Source organism: Miscanthus floridulus, chromosome 7, assembly GCF_019320115.1.
Source record: "Miscanthus floridulus cultivar M001 chromosome 7, ASM1932011v1, whole genome shotgun sequence".
Taxonomy (NCBI): domain Eukaryota; kingdom Viridiplantae; phylum Streptophyta; class Magnoliopsida; order Poales; family Poaceae; genus Miscanthus; species Miscanthus floridulus.
In genome coordinates this window covers 38716974-38737855 of record NC_089586.1, presented here as the reverse complement: position 1 = coordinate 38737855, position 20882 = coordinate 38716974, and the positions used below count along the sequence as shown (strand labels likewise).

General features: G+C 48.2%; 1 pseudogene; it reads left to right on the top strand.

The window, feature by feature from the left end:
* Positions 1–12338: 12338 nt before the first annotated feature.
* Positions 12339–19060, top strand: LOC136465379 (UDP-glycosyltransferase 72B1-like; annotated as a pseudogene).
* Positions 19061–20882: the final 1822 nt, after the last annotated feature.

The following is a 20882-nucleotide window of genomic DNA, read 5'->3' as shown; positions in this document are numbered from 1 at the left end:
CAAACTAGTTTTTCTCATATATCACTAAAATTATATATATATATATATATATATATATATATATATATATATATATATATATATATATATATATATATATATATATATATATATATATAAGGAGCAAGGGGTTAGTAGATGTGTATTTATAGATAAAGCTGGTAAATGTATTTTTGGTGATGCTTGAGTGCTGGGTGTTTCAATAAAGTGTTGCTAAATATGTTAGTGATGGTTGAAGTTCTTGAATGGCTCATATGTGTATGCTCTTTGTTACCAAAACAAGTGAAACATCAAATTGTTGTATTCTGAAATAACTACATGTGTATTTTCTGTTGTGATGATAACTTCATGGACCAACTGATGTTTTATGTAAATGTGGTGAATACCAAAGTTGTATATTATTTCCTTATCTTACTTGTCCTAAAATATCACAATTTTAGGCCTGCTAGTTTAGGAGTTATAGATTTTAGAAGCTTGCTGTTAGGTTTTGCAGGTTCTCTGAGCAGATCTGAATTATTGTATTGTTTGGCTTATTTAAACATGGAATCATGTCTTAGTGATAATAGGAGAGTTGTAGTCATTTTCCTAATCTTTCTAAAATGTCTAAGATCACTGCCTTTGGTAATCTAGAACTCGAGTTATTGCTGTTCAAAGTGGAATGGCAGGTTCTATTTAAATCTGGACAGAGATATCTTCATTGGGTTGTTTAACCTTGTTATCTATAGAATCATCTTAAGGTGATAATAAGAAAGTTATAAGTAACTTAATAAGCTTTCCATAAAGTTAAGAATCATATTTTTTGGATGATTAAAACTCCAGTTATGCATTTATGAAGTTCATGTCAGTTTTTCTGTCCTAGTTTAAGCAGATTGGCTTGTTAGTGTTTTTCACCCTTGTTAACCTTTGAATCAGCTCTAGGTATAAATAACAAAGTTGTATACAATTTCCTAAGCTTTTCAGAAAGTCTAGGATCTCCTTTGTTTGATGCCTATATCTCTAGTTATAGTTGAAACAAGTGATTGCTGTGCTGTTGCCCAGAATCTGAGCATGTACCTAAAGTTGTTTGCTTCACTTTGCATTGCTTTGTATGCTTGTTAGTGTTAGCTCATGACACTATTAGAGTTAAATTGATCTACCTATGGTATCTTATAAATGTGTTATATAATGTTGGTCAAGCACGTAACTAATAAATGGTCATGTATGCATGTTGCCACAAAATGATCTTGATGCATGTTTTGCTAGAGCTTTAATTATATTAGTGTCGTCCACCGTAGCCCTAGTTCTTATGTGATGCTAGGCTTAATTAGTTCTTGATTGTTAAATGCTTGTAATAGTTTGACTTGAGTTAACTGGTGTGCCATGCTTGTTATGCTTGCTACCCCTATGCTAGACTTGAGTGATAGTTAGTTAAATGACTTGCTCTCTAAGTGCATATGTCTTGAGGTGTAACCTTATACTTGTCTTGAATGCTTTTATATGATGCATCTCATGTTACCATTCTTCGCATTCATGCACTTGTATTGTTGTATCTCATCTAGGTACGCTAGATGCACAACGCATGGACGTGAAGCATGTGATAATGGAGTCGAACCAGAAGACGGTGTTGGTGGACCTATCATGAAGATGGAAGGACCCATGGAGTGCATGCCTAGAATGGAAGATGATCCCCAAGATAGTGCAATTTAACTGAACTGACTTTGTGTTGGATCCTAGGCAAGCCCCGGAGCATTCTAAGCCACCTATGTTTTTACAAATATCACTTGCATCATTTATGTTTGATGCATTAGGTTATAGGAGTTGATTGAAAACACTTGATGCATATAACTTCCTTATCCAGAAATATACCTTAAACTCTATGTAGGTCTAGGATCAAATATATGCTTAGCTTGGTAGAAGTCGGGTGATTTCCTGTCACCTGCGAGATATAGGTGGATACCAGAGCACGGTTGGCTATATTTGTTATCGTGGAAAAGAACCATGGGATAATGGAACTAGAGGCTGGGCGGAGTCTATGTGTAGGTTGACTCATGTGATTCCATCTGTGTCGATTAAGGACCGCATCATTGGAGGCCCTCTTGTCATTTTGAATGCATGCCTCTGACTTAGCTGGCTGGATAACTCGTTCCGACCATGAAGCCAAGTAGCTCAACTCATGATGAGCCTCATTTTGTTAGAGTGCGCACACTGGAGGTAGTAAGGATGTGCGAGGAGCTAGTGTGAGGCCAAGGGCAGGTTAGAGTCCTAATTGACCTGGCATCTGGTAGTGTCCTTGAGGGTGCGACGCTGATCAAACCCGCGAAATGTGTACCTGAGTTGTACCAAAGGTGACCTAAGACTACCTTGGTGTAGGTATGTATGGGTTTATGTTAGGAATAACTGTCCAGCTGGTTGCAATTGATTTGAATCACCGTCTCTCCCAGATGGTGAGAAACTTGACAGAACTTCTTCATCGTAGTAATTGGACTATGGAATGTGATGGTTATGACGAACATGGAAATATTACACCTGCTATGGTTACTATTCAATGTTACTAAATGATATTCCACAAGTTTGGCACAAGTTAGTTGCTAATCTAGAGATGAATAGCAATAATTAACTTGGTTACCGAATTATAAAATGTATAGCTCAACTAGTGGCTTTTATGCAAAATGTTGTCAAGCTAGCTCCACTTATATAGCCTTGCATGATCCTTGGTGTCACTTTATTTTTAGTTTATGACGGGTAAGTCTAGCTGAGTATATTCGAGTACTCAGGGTTTATCCCACCATGTTGCAGGTGAAGTTCTCAGCCTACTGAAGATGGTGGCTAACCACCGGTGGGCTCGGCGACTCTATATAGTGTTCTTATCTATATGCTTTTGTCAGAGGATGTCACGTATGCTAGCAATGTATTTGGAACTTATATTATTGTAATCATTTGAAAGCTATGTTGTTTTCACTAATCGATTTTGAAACCCAAACTTGTATTATTATTTGTGAACTCATTGTAAACATTATTTCCACTGCAACTCCATGTATATGATGTGTATTTGCTTAATCGTGTGATCTTGGTTGTGATATTGATTTACCGAGGTCCTTCATGATACCCGGTGGACTACCGGGTTTATATAAGTGAAAGTATGTGCGCGTCAACATGTTAAATGGGGGCAGCCATACTTGCGCTTGTATGAATTGGGCGGTTCTGTCACAGATAGCCCCCTGTATACAGCTTCTCTTGCAAGATGCAAGAGACTACGATTGAAACGGTCCATCTTCTTCTCATCAGTATCCACATGAGCCCTAGCATACTGTGCAAGGTGGTTGAACTTGTTCACATATCCCATCATAGTCATGTTTCCTTGCTTTAGCTCTAGAAACTCAGATAGCTTCCTATTCAGCAAACCAATAGGAATATAGTTCTGACGGAAAGTAGTGGTAAACTCCCACCAAGTCACATGGTGGTCTACAGGCTACATGGCGTTGAAAGTGTCCCACCAAGCACTAGTAGATCCTAAAAGCTGTTGTGCGGTAAAGCGCACCTTCTGCTCATCCGTCACATTGAGCAACTAAAACTTCTGCTCCAGAATACGAAGCCAACGCTCTGCATCCAAAGGCTCTACAGTTAGCGTGAACGTGGGTGGGTGTGTCCCCAAGAAGTCTTGATGCAAACAGGTCCTCTTGGGACCGTGGGCACCACCCCTATTGCCACCGTTGCACCGGGGCCTCCACAGGCGAAGCCACCAATAGCCTATGCTAGCATCTCCAGGGCATGGGCTGACTCACAATGAGCAGCCAACATCTCGACCATCATCTTCGCATGAGTCATCAGAGGCGGTGGTGGTGGCAGAGGAGGACCAAGGAGTGGGGCCTCGTGGCTCTCCCCGTTGGCATTGCCATGATTATTGCCACGACCATTTTTGCCCTAGTCTTCACCAAGACCATGCCTTGTCCCAATACTAGTGCTCCTGTGACTAGACCTTAGGTTCATCTGTAAACAGATAGGAACCCACTGTTAGGGACCAGACTTCCATACTTAGAAACAAATGGCTAGAGAGATGATAAGGCCCAATAAATGGTTACAAGCGAGAACTTTTCCTTAAGAGTTAAAGCATTTCTCTTTATTTATTATCATATCAATTTACTTTCCAAAAATATATGTGTGAGGGAGTTTAGTTTAAGCAAGATTCTCTTTTCATGATGCATGGATCAACCTATTCGTTCGCTCAAGCCGGAATATAGCGGCATTCGCATATAATTTTTGGCACAGCACACACTCACTTCTTGTACACTAAACGATTCTTACGCAGCATAAGTTAGTGTACATGTAGAAGATTGATTAGATAAAACCAGTGCTACTATCCTAGATAGACCATATTAATAGGGCTTATACTTATTTACGTAATTTATCGCATCCTACTTTTCGCAAAGCTTTTGTTGGTCAAATTTTAGGTTTTGAAAAGAGTTTTTAAACTTGTAGACTCATTATTGGTTCTGATACCACCTATGGCAGAACCACCAAAATAACATGCTTTCGGAGGCGCCCGTCTTCCACTAGACACTAAGCACCCCAAAAGTTAGCTACATCGGACAGTTCCATCGAGCACACCCCACGGGAGAACTCGAATCAATCCACGTTTTTCCTCCAGAATCCAATAATGAGTACGAGCTTATAATACTTAGTCCATTTCATACAACAAAAGTTCTTGGAAATTACTAATTATATACTTCTCTTGCTCATTTGTTCAGCTGAGGCAAGCATTTAGAGTTCAAGGGAGTGCAAGAGCCTAGTGGGGTGAGTGAGTTTTGATAATCCAAGATTAAGGACCTCGTTAGTGCACAAGGAGTAGCAAGTGTGCATCCACCTTTCTCGTTAGACTTGTCATGGTCAAGTGAGAGTTTATGCTTGTTACTCTTGTTGATCGCTATCACCTAGATGGCTCAGTGGTGATTGGGAGCTTGGTGATCATCCGATGGTGATTATGGATGATCCAACTCATCTTGTGAGCGGTTGTGGGTGATTCACCACGTCGGAGAGACAAAGAATCAGCCTGTAGAGAGCACTCGGTCCTTGCGCGGATTGAGGGAGAGCTACCCCCGTGCGTGAGTGCTCCAACGAGGACTAGTGGGGAGTGGCGACTCTTCGATACCTCAAAAAACATACTTTGATCATTTACATTCTACCATTTACTTTTATGTCTTTACATTCTTAGAATTACCATGCTAGAATAGGATTGAAACCTAGGGTGCAAAACTTTTGTGTGGTAGAACAAATAGAGAATACTATTAGGCATAGGGGATGAAATGGGCTAAGTGGTTGGACTTAATTGTTACGAGAAATTTTAGATTAGCCTAATTCACCCCCTCTTAGGCAGCTTGATCATTTTAGATTCGTCTCTCGAATTATCCTCGATCTATGGAATTAGTTTTTGAATTAGCCTATGTTTAATACTTCTAATTGGTATCAAACATGTGATGTGATAGGGCTAAAGTTTAGCCTAGGGTATCCAACACCCCTAAAGTCACAGCTGGTTCACGTTGAGAAGCATGTAGACAGCGACATTGAGCTTCTACTCCCAGTGGAACGGAGGCTGGCGGCGATAGGTTTTTGGCCATGGGGATGAGGACTTGGCCGAGACACGGCAACAATGGTCCCAATCTGCAACTAGAGTGTGATTATGGGAAAAACATTGTATGGGCGATGGGTGCAGCCTATGGCTGGTGCGACCCCCACCTCGATGGATGTCGCGTGGATTCGCCTTCAATCGGACAACACCTGTAGTCTGTGCGGCCCTGTGCTTCCCATCAGCTCCAATCGCCAGACAGCTCAGCTCCGCATCGACTCAGCCCTCGTCAAAGTCATGTTGAATATGAGACGACGCCCCAACAGATCGATGACTTGAGCCCTACACCAATTGCACACCGCCGCTACCGCTTCCATGGATGAACCAGCGGCCTCCATGAAAGAATCACAACTGTTGACCTGATGGCATCTTCTTCTCTCATGGAGGATTCACGTGCACTAGAAATTCATGATGTTGGTGATGGTCATCGCGAAGGTGAACAGATAACATAGGTTGGTTATCTATTTAGATGTTGTGCCTCTTCTTCTTTTTTGAACAAATGCTTTTCCTTCTATGTTGTTTGGTTTCTGACATATAGTGCGCATATTTCATAGAACAACACGATTACCATGGGAGTAGAGACCATTAGCACCATTTCACAGACGTCTGGATCAGTGGAGAATGAAGTACCTGATCAGGTAAAAAATAAAAGTAACAAATTTGACAGAATATATGATATTTTGCTTTATAATAGTACACCTTTAATTTACAATTGATATGCAAATCTGGTGGTTCATAAAGCTAAGCAAAATTTGATCACTCCTAAAGTTGGAATGCTTTTTCAATCTGAGTAAAAGGCTTATGAGATGTACAACACCTATGTCGACAAGGTTGGGTTCAGTATTAGAAAGAGCAAGACAAAGTGCAACCAAGATGGTAGTATATGTCAGAAATACATAGTTTGTGGTAACTAAGGACATTGAGAAAATGAGTTATCACAAAAGGACATTACAAGGACTGATTGTGATGCTCATGTTTAGTTTAGTTTCAGCAAAGAGAGGATTTGGAGAGTGCGAATGGTTGTACTAGATCACAATCATTACCTTCTCAGTCCAAATAAGGCACACAAGCTGAGGTTCCAACAACAGGTTATAGAGGCAGACAGGAAATTAATTGGGCAGATACGGGAAGCTAGAATGAAGCCAACCTAAGTTTATGAGTTCATGAATGAGTTTTATGGAGGGGAAGAAAACCCACCATTTGCTAAGATGGATTGCGATAATGAGATTGGTCGCGAGCGCAGACAGTACTTAGAAGCCAATGATGCACAAACACTCACTGAATATCTGAGAAATAAACAGTTACAGGATCCTATATTTTTTATGCATTTTAGGTAGACAAGGAAGATGGCCGTATAGCAAATTTCTTTTCGGCATATGGTCAGTCTATCATGGATTACAAATGATTTGGTGATGCTGTGTCATTTGACACCACATTTGCCTTTTCCTCCGTTTCTTGGCTGCAACCATCACAAGCAAACAATAATTTTTGGGTGTGGACTTCTACTTATTGAAACTTTTGAAACCTTTCTAACGACAATGTTAGGAAAGCACCCCAGCATAATTTTTATAGATCATGACGCGGCCATGGCAGCAGCAATTGCTTATGTATTCCCAAATACAAGCCACCATCTTTGTTTGTGGCACATTTGCTTAAATGATGCTAAACATCTTAATTATGTAATTCATGCGTCGGATAACAAGTTCCTACCGGATTTTAAAAAATGTGTGTACGAAGACAGATCAGAGACTTACTTCATAGAGAAATGGCATGAATTGTTGGTCAAATACAACCTTGAGAATAACTCATGGATGACAAACCTATATGCTTTGAGGGCAAAGTGGGTTGTGGTGTACCGTGACTCTTTTACAGCAGACATGAACTCGACCCAAAGGAGTGAAGGTATGAATAATGTCTTCAAGAAAAGATTTCGTAGGAAACTCGGTCTTTCGGAACTCCTTGTAGAATGTGAGAAGGTTTCAGTTAGTCTCCGTGCACATGAGTTGAATGCTGATTTGCACGGAGGCTAACTGAAACCTTCTCACATTCTAAATCTACCTAGTTGTATACATTCCAAATGAGTTTAAGTCACGCCGAAAGAACCCAGTTGTATACATTCCAAATCTACCTATGTTGAACACTGCAGCTGAATCATATACAAGGAGAATGTATTCAGAGTTTGAGGAAGAATTTAAAAGACAATTTACATTGTCTTGTGAATTATTGAAAGTTGTAGGGACAAACTTGACATTCTTTGTTAAGTATATGCAATCTGACCGTGAAGATTCCCTTACAAGCAAGATTTCTGAACACTTTCTTATGCTATATATGAAAGAATTTTAATGTTGGGCCATCTTTATCCATGGATGCTCCTTTCCTGCAAGGTGGATATGCTAATTCCACAATGACACTACAATTTAATTCCAGAACCTTCTGCAATGGCTGCTCCATACATTCCAGGAGAATACACAAGTCTCTTAATGGGAGTTGATCAAGATGCTACAGTGCAAACTGCTGTTAGGAAGTTACATTTTGATGGAGTGCAAAATCATGAATCTATGTAACTGTGCTCATTTGCTGTCAAGTGACCTTATGAAATGAAACATGTACAGTCTGTTGGCTTTGCTCTGAATAGGAACCTTACAGACGTTGCCTGTTCAGAATAATGCATTTCAGAGAAACAATCAGTTTGTTAAGACATCCATTCCACTGCTGATTTCAAAATATCCTAATATATTTCAGATAAAAATCACATTTTACATTATTCTTGTGAACCACTATTTTCACATGTATCAATGAATTCAACACTGAAACAATTGTTGACAACCTCTCTATACTTCTGAAACATCTACATTCATGCACACTTTCAGTTCTTCAAGGAATCCCATAGTTCCTAAATCTTTATTTCAAATGGGTCACGCTGCTGCAGCAGGTGACTACATCCTTTGCAAATCCATATCGCCCCAGTTTCCCAGAATATGCAAACTGCATGCCATTTTAGCAGCCATCAGGATGGACACAGATAAAGTCAGTATAGGAATCAGCAGGTCTGGATGAAAGTACCTCATCCAAATCCGTGGTCTGTCACAGTGGACGGCGAGGGCGCCCAGGCAGAGGCTCAGGTCACCGAGAGGACGGCACAAACCTCTGGAGCTGCTCCCAATCCGCCACTGACTCCCATCTCCCTCTCCTCTCCCTGCCCGTCTGCGCTGGAGACCACTGCTGCAAGCGCTGTAGCAGACGCGCCTTGCCGAGCCACCTAGTCGCCGTTCGCAATCTCCCCGGCCGTGCCGTGCTCTGGCGACGACAGAGTCAGAGGAGAGGAGGGCCGCGATGGGAAAGGAGGGCTGATTGGAGCCTATGGGAAGCATAGGGCCACGCAGACTACAAGTGCCGTCCGATTGAAGGCGAGTCCACGCGGCATCCATCGAGGTGGGGGTCGCACCTGCCGCAGGCTGCACCCATCGACCATACAAGTTTTTTCCTGATTACGAGGCATATCGACTAAGGGTTTGTTTGTTTGCACCCCTAAACTTTAGCCCCTATTATATTATATGTTTGACACATGTATAGAGTATTAGATATAGACTAATTACGAAACTAAATGCACAGGTCGAGACTAATTTACGTGACAACTTTTTTAAGCCTAATTAGTCCATGATTTGACAATGTGGTGCTACAGTAAACATATGCTAATGATAGATTAATTAGGCTTAATAAATTTATCTCGTGAATTAATGAGGACTTCTGTAATTTATTTTATTATTACTATCCGAATACTCGATGTGACACCCCTACGTGACACCTCTAGACTTTAGCCCTGGATTTAAACACCCTTTGGAATGCTCCTTGCGAATTCATGATGATATGTGTGAAAGTAGAATGACTATGAAACCTAGAGATCTAGCTCAATCTAATCTAACCAAGTACTCGATCCAATCTAACTCAAATAAAGTCTTTGGCCGCACTCTTAGTATTTTAATCTGTGTTTGTTGAGACTCTACTATAGAATAGATGGAGATGAATAAGTGTGGCAACGAGGTCTAGTAATCTTTTCCGTGCACTGGATTTGTAATTTGCTATGGATCGGTGGGTTGGTTCGGTTGAGTTGCTAAAGCCATGAACACCCTGCCACCGATCGTCGACGCCAGCTTACGTGGCGTCCAGGCCGCTGCTGGTAGTGCTAGCTTGCAAGGTGTGCGGTGTGCTCCTCGTGCTTCCCCACGCGTCCGAGGTCGTTTTCCTGTTGCCACTCGCCAGTCGCTGTCCGGCCTCGCGCTGGGCGGGTGTAGAGTGTACGTAAACTACGTCCCCTGTTCCAGTGACCAATCCAGCCCGATAAATGACCTAGGGCGGATTTATATTATAAAATTTTGGCTACCAACGATAATACGTATGTTTTGATAAAAAAATGTAGAACAACCAACAAGAATTATCAATAATAGATGTTTCAATAGGCCAAAATCCTAGAATTCCCAAATCAGAAATCACCAAATGACCAAATCATGGTCGGGTGGGGCCTGAGGGTCGGCCAGCTGGGAGCTGGCGCCGAGCGGCAGCAGCGGACGGAGCGGGTGCGCCGCGCGGGGCGGCGGCGAGACTGGAGGGCGAAGGCCGGAGGTGACGAGCAGGACAGCGCAGCCGCAACGGGGAGTCTGGCTCGCGTAAGCAGGAAGCAGCGAGAGCGGCGAGCCCTAACTGGCCGCCTGCTGCTGTGTCTGGGCTGGGCCAATATGAGTGCCGCGGCCCATGAGGCCATGACGCCTCTGCTTTGCGTCTGCACTCTGCGCCTCGCGGAAGAAAAAATAGCGCCGCGCGCCGCCGTCTTCGCCCTTTGCTCGAACTCCGACGAACTCCAGGGGGTGGGGATATGGTGCCCGGCCAAGGGGACCTAGGGCGGCCGCTCTAGCTCGCCCTAGCGGTGGATCCGCCTATGCCGTGTTCGACATTAAATCAAGTGCGTACGTACTGTACGGGAGTGGAAGAGAAGACAACAGGGTGGTCGGTCGCTTTCGTTCGTTCGTTCGACAACCACCGTCTCTAGCCATCTTGCTGCCTACGGTAAATACCTCTCAGTCGCACCAAAGACGACAAAATAATTGGGAAGCGATCTGGTCTGATGAAGCCAAATATCATCTAGGGTAAAGTTAGAATTAGAACAAATTAAAGAGGATGTAATATATGATTATATAGCTACTAGCTAAAATATATTTGCTCCCTCTATTCCATAAAGCTTAACGTTGTAGAGTTGGTCACGTAGATCAACAGAAAAGATAAATATCTGCATTAGCCCTACCTATCTGCTATATTTCTGATTTGACATAACTAAAGCACCACCACAGCACCACTCACCTCTCTATGTCCTGGTGACAGAAAGAGTAACCGAGCAGGCATGGATGGATTGATGGGACGTCTAGCTTAGGCTGAGATACCTGTGAGTGACTATTAACATCTTCCTTTGTGAGACAAATTTTGAAGCAACAACGTCCTATATTGTAGGACAGAGAGAATATATGATAAAAATTTAGAGGTGACAGTTACTTAGTGTTCAGCCTACCCCAGAGGGCAGTGATAGAAACGAAAATCGTGAAAACAAGTGAAAAATGGTTGAAATTTCGGTCAAAAATTTCAAAATTTCATGATTTTTTGCTAAAATTTGAAAAAAGCTAAATGAAATGGAATCGAAATTACCGGTATATGCATTTATCGAACATCAACTATAAAAACGAAAATTGCCAATTCTCGGTGAAAACAGGCCGAAATTCCGAACCCCGCCCCTAATAATTAGGGCCCGTTTGGCACGGCTCTGGCTCGTGAAAAAACAGCTCTGGCTCTGGCTCCTATGCAAAAACAGTTTTTTCTGGCTCTGGCTTATTTTGTACGAAAACATTTGGCAAAACGACTTCTCCTAGCTTTTTAGAATATAAAGAAAATGTCAAATGTCCAAAATACCTTTATATTTTTTTTCTCTCTTTTCTTTTTCTTTTTTTCTCTTCATTTTCCTTTTCTTTTTCTTTCACTTTTTATTTATCTTTCCTTCTCCCCTTCTTTTCTTTTCCCCTCCTCTCTCCTCATCCAATCAGCCTCTCCCTACCGGCCTTATCCTGGCGGGGCGCGATGCAGCGGAGCAGGAGGCTGGCCGCAGGGGAGGAACCAGGGGCGGAGGCGGGGCGTGCTGGCCAGAGCGGGATGCCTACGGTGGGGCGGAGCTGGAGGCCGGCGGGGCGGAGCTGGAGGCCGGTGGCGGGGCGGAGCAGGAAACCGGCGGCCGTGGTGGAGGAGACGGAGGCGCGCGGGGAGGAGCAAGAGGCCGGCGGCGGGGGAGGAGGAGGCCGGCGGCGCAGGGAGGTGGCCGTTGGCAAGCGGGCGCCGGGGAGGAGAGCAGGCCCGGGGACAAGGATGAAAAAGCAACGCGCAGATGAGGAAGAAGCCGAGGGAAACCACATTTTTTGGCTTGCCCTCCCCTGTGTAAGCCACCGAACGGCTTCTCTCCGGCTTCTAGGCGCAAGCCATTTTGCAGAGTGCCGTTTAGCACGGCTTCATCAAAAGCCGCTCGAGAAGCCGCTAGATGAGCCGTGTCGAAGAGCGCCTTAGTTTCAGTTTTACCTCCGCAAACGACGCCTCCATCCTTGTCGTTTTTCTAAAGAACCTTTCGCGGGTATACTATAGTATTTTATTCTCACAACGAATACAGCGGCAGTCGCCGTAGCAGCGTAGCCGAACCGAACGGGTGCGTCCATCCTCTCAGATACAAGCAGCAACAGCAACCACGCGGGTCTCGTGCTTCAGCTTGCATCACGGCGCTGCAGCAGCGAGCAGCCTGCTGCCGAAGCCTGGGCGATCCATCCATGGCGTCCGTAACCACCAGCACAGCCGCCACCGGGCCACGCCCCGACAGCCTCACGTCGTGCTTGTGGCCAGCCCCGGCGCAGGGCACCTCATGCCGATGGCTGAGCTGGCGCGGCGCCTCGTGGCGCACCACGCCCTCACGGCCACGCTCGTCACCTTCTCCGACATCTCTGCGGACCCCGACGCGCACTCCACCGCCGTCCTCTCCTCCCTCCGCGCGGCAAACGTTTCCACCGCCACACTCCCTGCAGTCCCGCTCGACGGCCTCCCCTGTTGATAAGCCTGTTGCCGGATATTGTATAGTTTATTTTTGCTTCCGTTGTTAGCATAGCTAAGTTTAGCCAGCGCGCATGCAGCCACTCGCCATGAGCTCGTCATGCGCGCATTCTTCGCGGCACGTCCCAGCGGCGTGGGATGGCACATTGTGTGCACGAACGTGCCGAGTTTAGCTCTGTAATTAGGCTTTAAATTCAGCAATCTAAACCTGAAAACGCTACCGCTTTCACAGCACAAAACTGAGTGTCCAATTGCGTTCACGTGTGTCCACTTCCATCTCCGATCCTCTTTTCTCGCTGAGCAGTTGATCGGGTTCTGTCAATTGGCATCGGAGCTGAGGTTCGCCGTCAACATGTCCGAGTCGCCGTCGGAGAAGAAGACGACGGCTGGAGATGGCACCAGCGAGAAAAAGGTACCGCCGTCGCGCTCGCCGTCGCGTCGCTCGCGCACCCGGGACGCTGGGTCATGCGTCATCGAGCGCGTCGTGGAACGCCCGTCTACGAACGTCGCGTGGCCGATGCTCACGTGGACCAACTACCCCGAGTGGGCCATGGTCATGGAGGTGAATTTCCAGACCCTTAGGGTCTGGGACGTCGTGATCGACGCCATCGACGTCGACCCCGACAAGGAGGACTACCACGCGGATCGCCAGGCGATGGCTGGGCTCCTGTGCTCTGTACCGTCCGAGCTGTGGAGCACTCTCGCACCCCGGCGCACGGTGAATGAAGCTTGGGAGGCGGTCAAGATCCTACGGATCGGCGACGAGCGCGCGTGCGACGCCAGCGCGCAGCAGCTCCACTGGGACTTCGGCAACCTCACCTTCAAGGAAGGGGAAACTGTCAGCGACTTCGGCATCCACATCACCGCACTCGCCACGAATCTCCGAACTCTAGGCGACAACATCATCGAACCTGAGGTAGTCAAGAAGATGTTGCAGGTTGTACCCGAGAAGCTGAGCCAAGTTGCGGTCTCCATCGAGATGTTCAGCGACCTAAACAAGATCTCCCTCGAGGACGTGATCGGTCGCCTGCGCGTGTTCGAGGAGCGTGCCAAGCCATAGCAGGTCACGGACGCCATGGGGCGCCTGATGCTGTGCGAAGAGGACTGGGACGCACGATGCAAAGCCCGCCGCGAGCAAGACTCCGGGAGTAGCGCGGGTTCCAGCTCCCGTGGATACCGCCGAGGACGTGGACGTGGGCGTGGTGGCTCCAACTCGGCACCACATGAAGGCCGTGACGGCCAAAGCGCGGGATCTGGGAATTCTAGTGGTGGGAAACCGCCGCCTGAAGATCGCTGCAAGAACTGCAGCAAAACTGGCCATTGGGCCAAGGATTGCCGTGGCAAGAAGAAGGCGGCTGCGCACGTCATGCAGGCGCAAGCCGACGATGAAGAACCGGCGCTCATGATGGCCACGGTGGTGCAGGTAGCGGTCAACGTCGATGCACCCGCGCCAGCCGCCCCGCCGACGACGGACGCCCTGCGCCGTGTCGAGCTAGTCGAGGCCAAGGTCTTCATCCAGATTGACGGCCAGAGCAACAATGCCGAAGGACGATGGGTCCTCGATACAGGTGCCACTAACCACATGATAGGTGTGCGGAGCGCGTTCGCCGAGCTCAATCTTGCCGTGTGTGGGACCGTACGCTTCGGCGACGGATCGGTGGTGAATATTGAAGGGTGTGGCACGGTGCTCTTTGCCTGCAAGTCCGGCGAGCACCGTGCACTCACCGGCGTCTACTATATCCCGCTTCTCACTGCCAACATCATCAGCATCGGGCAGTTAGATGACGCCGGGAGCAAGGTCGACATCGAGCACGGCGTTCTGTGCATCTTCGACCCCGACTGCCGCCTCCTCGCCAAGGTCAACCGCTCACCGAACCGACTCTACTACCTCAACGTCCACATCGCTCGTCCAGTATGCCTGGCGGCGTGCAGCAGTGAGCCGAAGTGGCTTTGGCACGCGCGCTATAGGCACCTGAACTTCTAGGCGCTTCGTCGTCTGTCACGGGAGTCGATGGTCCACGGCCTACCTCCGATCGACCACGTGAATCAACTCTGCGATGTCTGCCTGGTCGAGAAACAGAAGAGGGCGCCGTTCCCTCAGCAAGCCCTCCACCATGCCAATGAGCACCTAGAGCTCGTCCATGGCGACCTATGTGGTCCAATCGAGCCCACCACATCAGGGGGCAAGAGGTATTTTCTCCTGTTGATCGACGACATGAGTCATTTTATGTGGCTCACCTTGATCGCGAGCAAAGATGAGGCGGCGGCTGCCATTAAGAAATTCAAGGCTCGTGCAGAGCTAGAGAGCGGGTGCAAATTGAAGGCACTGCGCATGGACAGAGGTGGAGAGTTCACCTCCATCGAGTTCGGCGCCTATGTGGCGGATCATGGCGTCCATCGTCAACTGACGGCCCCCTACTCGCCCCAGCAAAACGGGGTCGTCGAGCGCCGTAACCAAACAGTGGTCGCGATGGCCCGCAGCATGATGAAGGCAAAGGGTGTTCCCGGGAGGTTCTAGGGGGAGGCCGTGCACACTGCGGTCTACCTTCTGAACCGCTCCCCCACGAAGCCGCTAGACGGGACGACGCCGTACGAGGCTTGGTATGGCAAGCAGCCATCCGTCCATCACCTGAGGACCTTCGGCTGCGTTGGTCATGTCAAGGACATGCGGCCTCACCTCAAGAAGCTCGACGATCGCTCCACTCCGATGGTCTTGCTCAGCTATGAGCTGGGGAGCAAGGCATACCGCCTCTACGACCCAGTTGGTGACCGTGTGCATGTGTCGCGCGACGTCGTCTTCGACGAGAGTGCGAGCTAGAACTGGGAGACCATCTCGACCACCTCGACACCGGCCCAGGGCGCTGAACCCTTCAGCGTCGAGTACATGATCCTACCTAGCAGAGGCAGGGCGCTGGAGTCCGCTACGACGCCATCTTCATCAGGCTCAGCACCTGTGTCGCCGGCACCGGGCTCGCCAGCGCTCACCGAGATGTCGACGCACACTCCAGACGGAGAATCCTTCATAGCTCCACCATCCCCACAGGACGGGATCGAGTTCGCAACGCCACCGACGTTCGATGACGCACTCGACGCGGACGTGGACGACTCCACGCCGCAGCGCTACCGGCGTGTTGATGACATCCTCGGCGGTGCCATGGAACCTGGGTATGCACCTTGTGAGCTTGTGTTTGATGAGCTCCATGCAGTCACAGCGGAGGAGCCCGGATCGTACAAAGAGGCCGAGCACGCACCAGAGTGGCAGCAAGCCATGCAAGAGGAGATGGACGCCATCATCGCCAACGGGACATGGAGTCTCGCTGAGCTTCCCGCCGGTCACCGCGCAATAGGCCTCAAGTGGGTCTACAAGGTGAAGCGTGACCAGCGGGGCGCCATCGTCTGCCACAAGGCGCGCTTGGTGGCAAAGGGCTACGTCCAGCGCCAGGGGGTGGACTTCGAAGAAGTGTTTGCACCGGTGGCATGTATTGAGTCCGTGCGCCTAATGCTCGCCATCACCACGCACTGGAGCTTACCGGTCCATCATATGGATGTGAAGTCCGTGTTCCTGAACGGGGACCTCCAAGAGGAGGTGTATGTCTCCCAGCCGCCCGGCTTTGTCGACAAGAAGAGTCCCAGACACGTCCTACGCCTCCACAAGGCGTTGTACAGACTACGTCAAGCCCCTCACGCCTGGAACACTAAGCTGGACACGACGCTGCTCTCCTTCGGCTTCAGGCACAGCGAGAACGAACATGGTGTGTACATGCGCGGTAAAGCCCAGAAGCGACTGATGGTCGGCATCTACGTTGATGATCTCATCATCACCGACGGCGACGACGCGGAGCTCAAGGCGTTCAAGGAAGACATGAAGAAACGATTCCACATGAGCGACCTGGGCACATTGTCATACTACTTGGGCATCGAGGTGTGCCAGGGGCCGTCTGGGATCACGATATCTCAAGAGAGGTACGCCCTGAAGCTGCTGGAGAGAGCCAGCATGCTCGGCTGCAATCCAAGCTCAACACCAATGGAGCCACACCTGAAGCTGCTCAAGGAGAGTACTGCTCCACCGGTTGATGCCAGCGCTTACCGAAGCATCATCGGAGGGCTCAGGTACCTGCTGCATACACGGCCGGACATCTCGTTCAGCATCGGCTATGTTAGTAGGTTCATGGAGGTGCCAACTAAAGAACATCAGGCTGCTGTGAAGCGTATTCTGCGCTATGTCGCGGGCACAGCAGGCCTGGGACTGCACTACCACCGTGGGAACAAGAAGACGCCGCCACTGCTGCACGGCTTCAGTGACAGCGACCACGCCGACGACATCAACGATCGCAAGAGCACCGGCGGGGTCATCTACTTCCTCAGCAATGGGCCCATCTCCTGGCAATCGTGCAAGCAGAAGGTGGTGGCCCTCTCGTCATGCGAGGCCGAGTACATCGCGGCTGCGACCGCGACATGCCAGGGCGTCTGGCTGGCGCGTCTCCTCGCTGATCTGCTCAACGTCGAGGCCAGCGCACCTGTGCTATGGGTGGACAACAAGTCCGCCATCTCCCTAATCAAGAACCCAGTACACCACGACCGGATGAAGCACATCGACATCAAGTACCATTACGTCCGGGAGTGTGCTGAGCAAGGCCTAATCGAAGTCCAGTTCATCGGAACGGCGGAGCAGCTGGGTGACATTCTCACCAAGGCCCTCGGCCGACTGAAGTACGACGAGCTAGGCGGCAAGATCGGCCTCACCAAAGTTATCTCCACCGGCGACAGGACTTAGGGGGGTGATTTGTTGATAAGCCTGTTGCCGGATATTGTATAGTTTATTTTTGCTTCCGTGGTTAGCGTAGCTAAGTTTAGCCAGCGCGCATGCAGCCACTCGCCATGAGCTCGTCATGCACGCATTCTTCGCGGCACGTCCCAGCGGCATGGGATGGCACATCGTGTGCACGAACGTGCCGAGTTTAGCTCTGTAATTAGGCTTTAAATTCAGCAATCTAAACCTGAAAACGCTGCCGCTTTCGCAGCACAAAACTGAGTGTCCAATTGCGTTCACGTGTGTCCACTCCCATCTCCGATCCTCTTTTCTCGCTGAGCAGTTGATCGGGTTCTGTCATCCCCGCTGACGCCCGCATCGAGACCGTGCTCCTCGAGGTGATCGGCCGCTCCATCCCGCACCTTCGTGCTCTGCTCCGCGGCATTGGCTCCATGGCCGCCCCGCTGGTGCCTGACTTCTTCTGCACAGCGGCGCTGCCCCTCGCCTCCGAGCTCAGCGTCCCGGGGTACATCTTCTTCCCCAGCAACCTCAGCGTGCTCTCCGTCGTGCAAAGGGCCGTGGAGTTCAACGATGGCGAGTATCGCGACCTCCCGGACCCTCTCCAGCTTCCCGGGGGCGTGTCGCTACGCCGCGAGGACTTGCCGGACGGGTTCCGGGACAGCAAGGAACCGGTCTACGCGCACCTCATCGACGAGGGCCGCCGATACCGAAGCGCTGCCGGCTTCTTGGTGAACACTTTCTACGAGATGGATCCGGCGACAGTGGAGGACTTCAAGAAGGCGGCCGAGCAAGGCAGGTTCCCGCCGGCTTATCCGGTGGGCCCATTCGTCCGGTCAAGCTCCGATGAAGGCGGCGCGTCGTCGCCGTGCATAGAGTGGCTGGATCGCCAGCCGATGGGATCCGTGGTGTACGTTTCCTTCGGGAGCGCCGGCACGCTGTCCGTGGAGCAGACGGCCGAGCTCGCCGTCGGGCTGGAGGACAGCGGGCACAGGTTCCTCTGGATCGTGCGCATGCCCAGCTTGGACAGCGAGCATTCGGACGACATGGGCCGGAAATCCCGTGGCGGTGGCGACCAGAACGATCCCTTGGCATGGCTTCCAGAGGGGTTCTTGGAGAGGACCCGCAGACGCGGCCTCGCCGTGGCGCCGTGGGCGCCGTAGGTGCGCGTTCTGTCCCACCCGGCGACCGCAGCCTTCGTGTCCCACTGCGGGTGGAACTCCACGACGGAGAGCGTCTCGTCCGGCGTGCCGATGGTGGCGTGGCCGCTGTACGCAGAGCAGCGGATGAACGCCGTGGTCCTGTCGGAGAACGTGGGCGTGGCGCTGCGGCTGCGCGTCCGCCCGGACGACGGGCTGGTCGGGCGCGAGGAGATCGCGGCGGCGGTTCAGGAGCTGATGGAGGGGGAGGACGGGCGCGCCGCGCGGCGCCGGACGGGGCACCTGCAGCAGGCGCCGGACCTGGCGTGGGCGCCCGGTGGCTCGTCGCGCCGGACGTTGGAGGAGGTCGTCGGCAGGTGGAAAGCGGGTGCGGTTGGCAATTTGTCGTTTCGTCATCGTGAATCGTGATGATGTTGATGTCTGTTCTCAGGAGCTAAACACAAAATTGCGAAGATAAAGTCCCTAGTGTCTTCTTGTTTTATTAGTTTCGAGTGCTTTTTTAAGAGTAGGGATTATAACAAAGCCGCTCATGAGCTGGCCGTGTTGGGTCATTTGTATAATCCTGGGGAGGAACAAGTCATGTGTTCCATCCCTGAAAGTGTTCATGTAATTGTTGCTAACGGTTTGTTAGCCGTTGAGTAAGGAGATTATACTCAGTTTCATAAAAAAACTTAAAAAGTAGACTATGTCCATGTTTGAGGTCATTTGAAAAATAAAAAAATTCAAAATCTTAGAACCTCAAACGAAAATTCAAAATTTTTGTATACGAAAGTGGAGCGCGACGCCTGGCTCAAACGGAAATTTTTGTATACGAATGGCTCAAACGTGTTTGCTGCTTGGTTTTTGGGCTGGTTTGGGCTGGCCGGTGCTGGTTTGTTGTGAGAGGAAAACACCATTGACCGGTAGAATAAGCCTGGCTGAAACCAACCAGCGAACAGGGTGAACAGATGCGCTTGGGCTCAATTGTCTCCATCCAACCTGAGACGGGCGCAATCTAGGCCGCCCAAGCAGGAGGAAGCATTGACCGTTTGCAACTGGTCCACAGACTAGGCCCTCATCTGGCCCATTCAAGTTGGGCACGTGGCCCAACCAACATGACTCGAACTTCATCCTCTCCCCGTTCCGTTGTACTCGCTCCATCTCTTATTAAACTATCGTTTGCGCTTCAAAAAAAAAACTGTGACTAAATTTATATATAAAATATTAATGTTATGGTACAATTAATATTATTAGATAGATCATTAAATCTATTTTTATAATAAATTTAATAGGATGTTTCTAACAATTTTCTGTAAATCTAGTCAAACTTATCGGCACATAAATCAACAAAGATCAATATTTACGGGATAGAGGGAGTACAACACTTGCACTAGTATTACTGCAAAGTAGACTTCCTTATCTTTTCTTTCTTTTTTTTCTCAAAGACTACAGGGTAGACACTTTACAGCCAGCTCAGTATGGGTAGATTATAGTAGAATTCTAGTACTATACGGTTGTTCATTCTAGGTCTTTATATCTATATCTATATTTATATCTATACCTAGTAATAAAAAGACAAAATTTTCGATCATTTTTTTGGTCCATCTATTTTTTTTTGTCCAGGTTCCTCTAACTGAGCCCTTCCCTAACCATGTAAATGTATGCAAACTAGGAATTCTAATCTAAAGAGATTCCTCCACTCCTGAATAACCTAAATACAAATAGAAATCCTATTCGAAATAGAAAATAATAAAAATCGTTTGATCTTTTTTCCTATTTTTTATCAACGAGGATGTTCAATTTTATTATTTTTATGTCATACTGTTTCTGGTTTCTTTCTTTTCTTTATGTTGCAATATCGTACGTTTTAGTTTTCTTTTTTTTAGGGTTTGGTTTCCATTTTTCTGTCTTACTTTTTTTTTCTTTCCTTTCCATGTTATGTTTCCTTTAGTTTCTCTTGTTCCTTTCTTCTTCTTTTACCTTTTCTTTTGTCACATTTGGAGTCCAAACGTTGACTTCCTGGTCGCTTTTTTCATATGATTTTCTATTTTGATTAACTTTTGATCTGTTTTAGGAAAAAGAGAGATTTTCACTTCCAAGATATTAATACAGTTTTAATTAGTAAAAAATTATCTTATTATAATCAGTTGAATTTTTTTAACTAATGAAAGTTTGAAATAAAATCTTGACCACTTTATTTCCTGATCTGTTCTAAATAAATGTTTGAAACTGTATATATGTATGTGTGTGT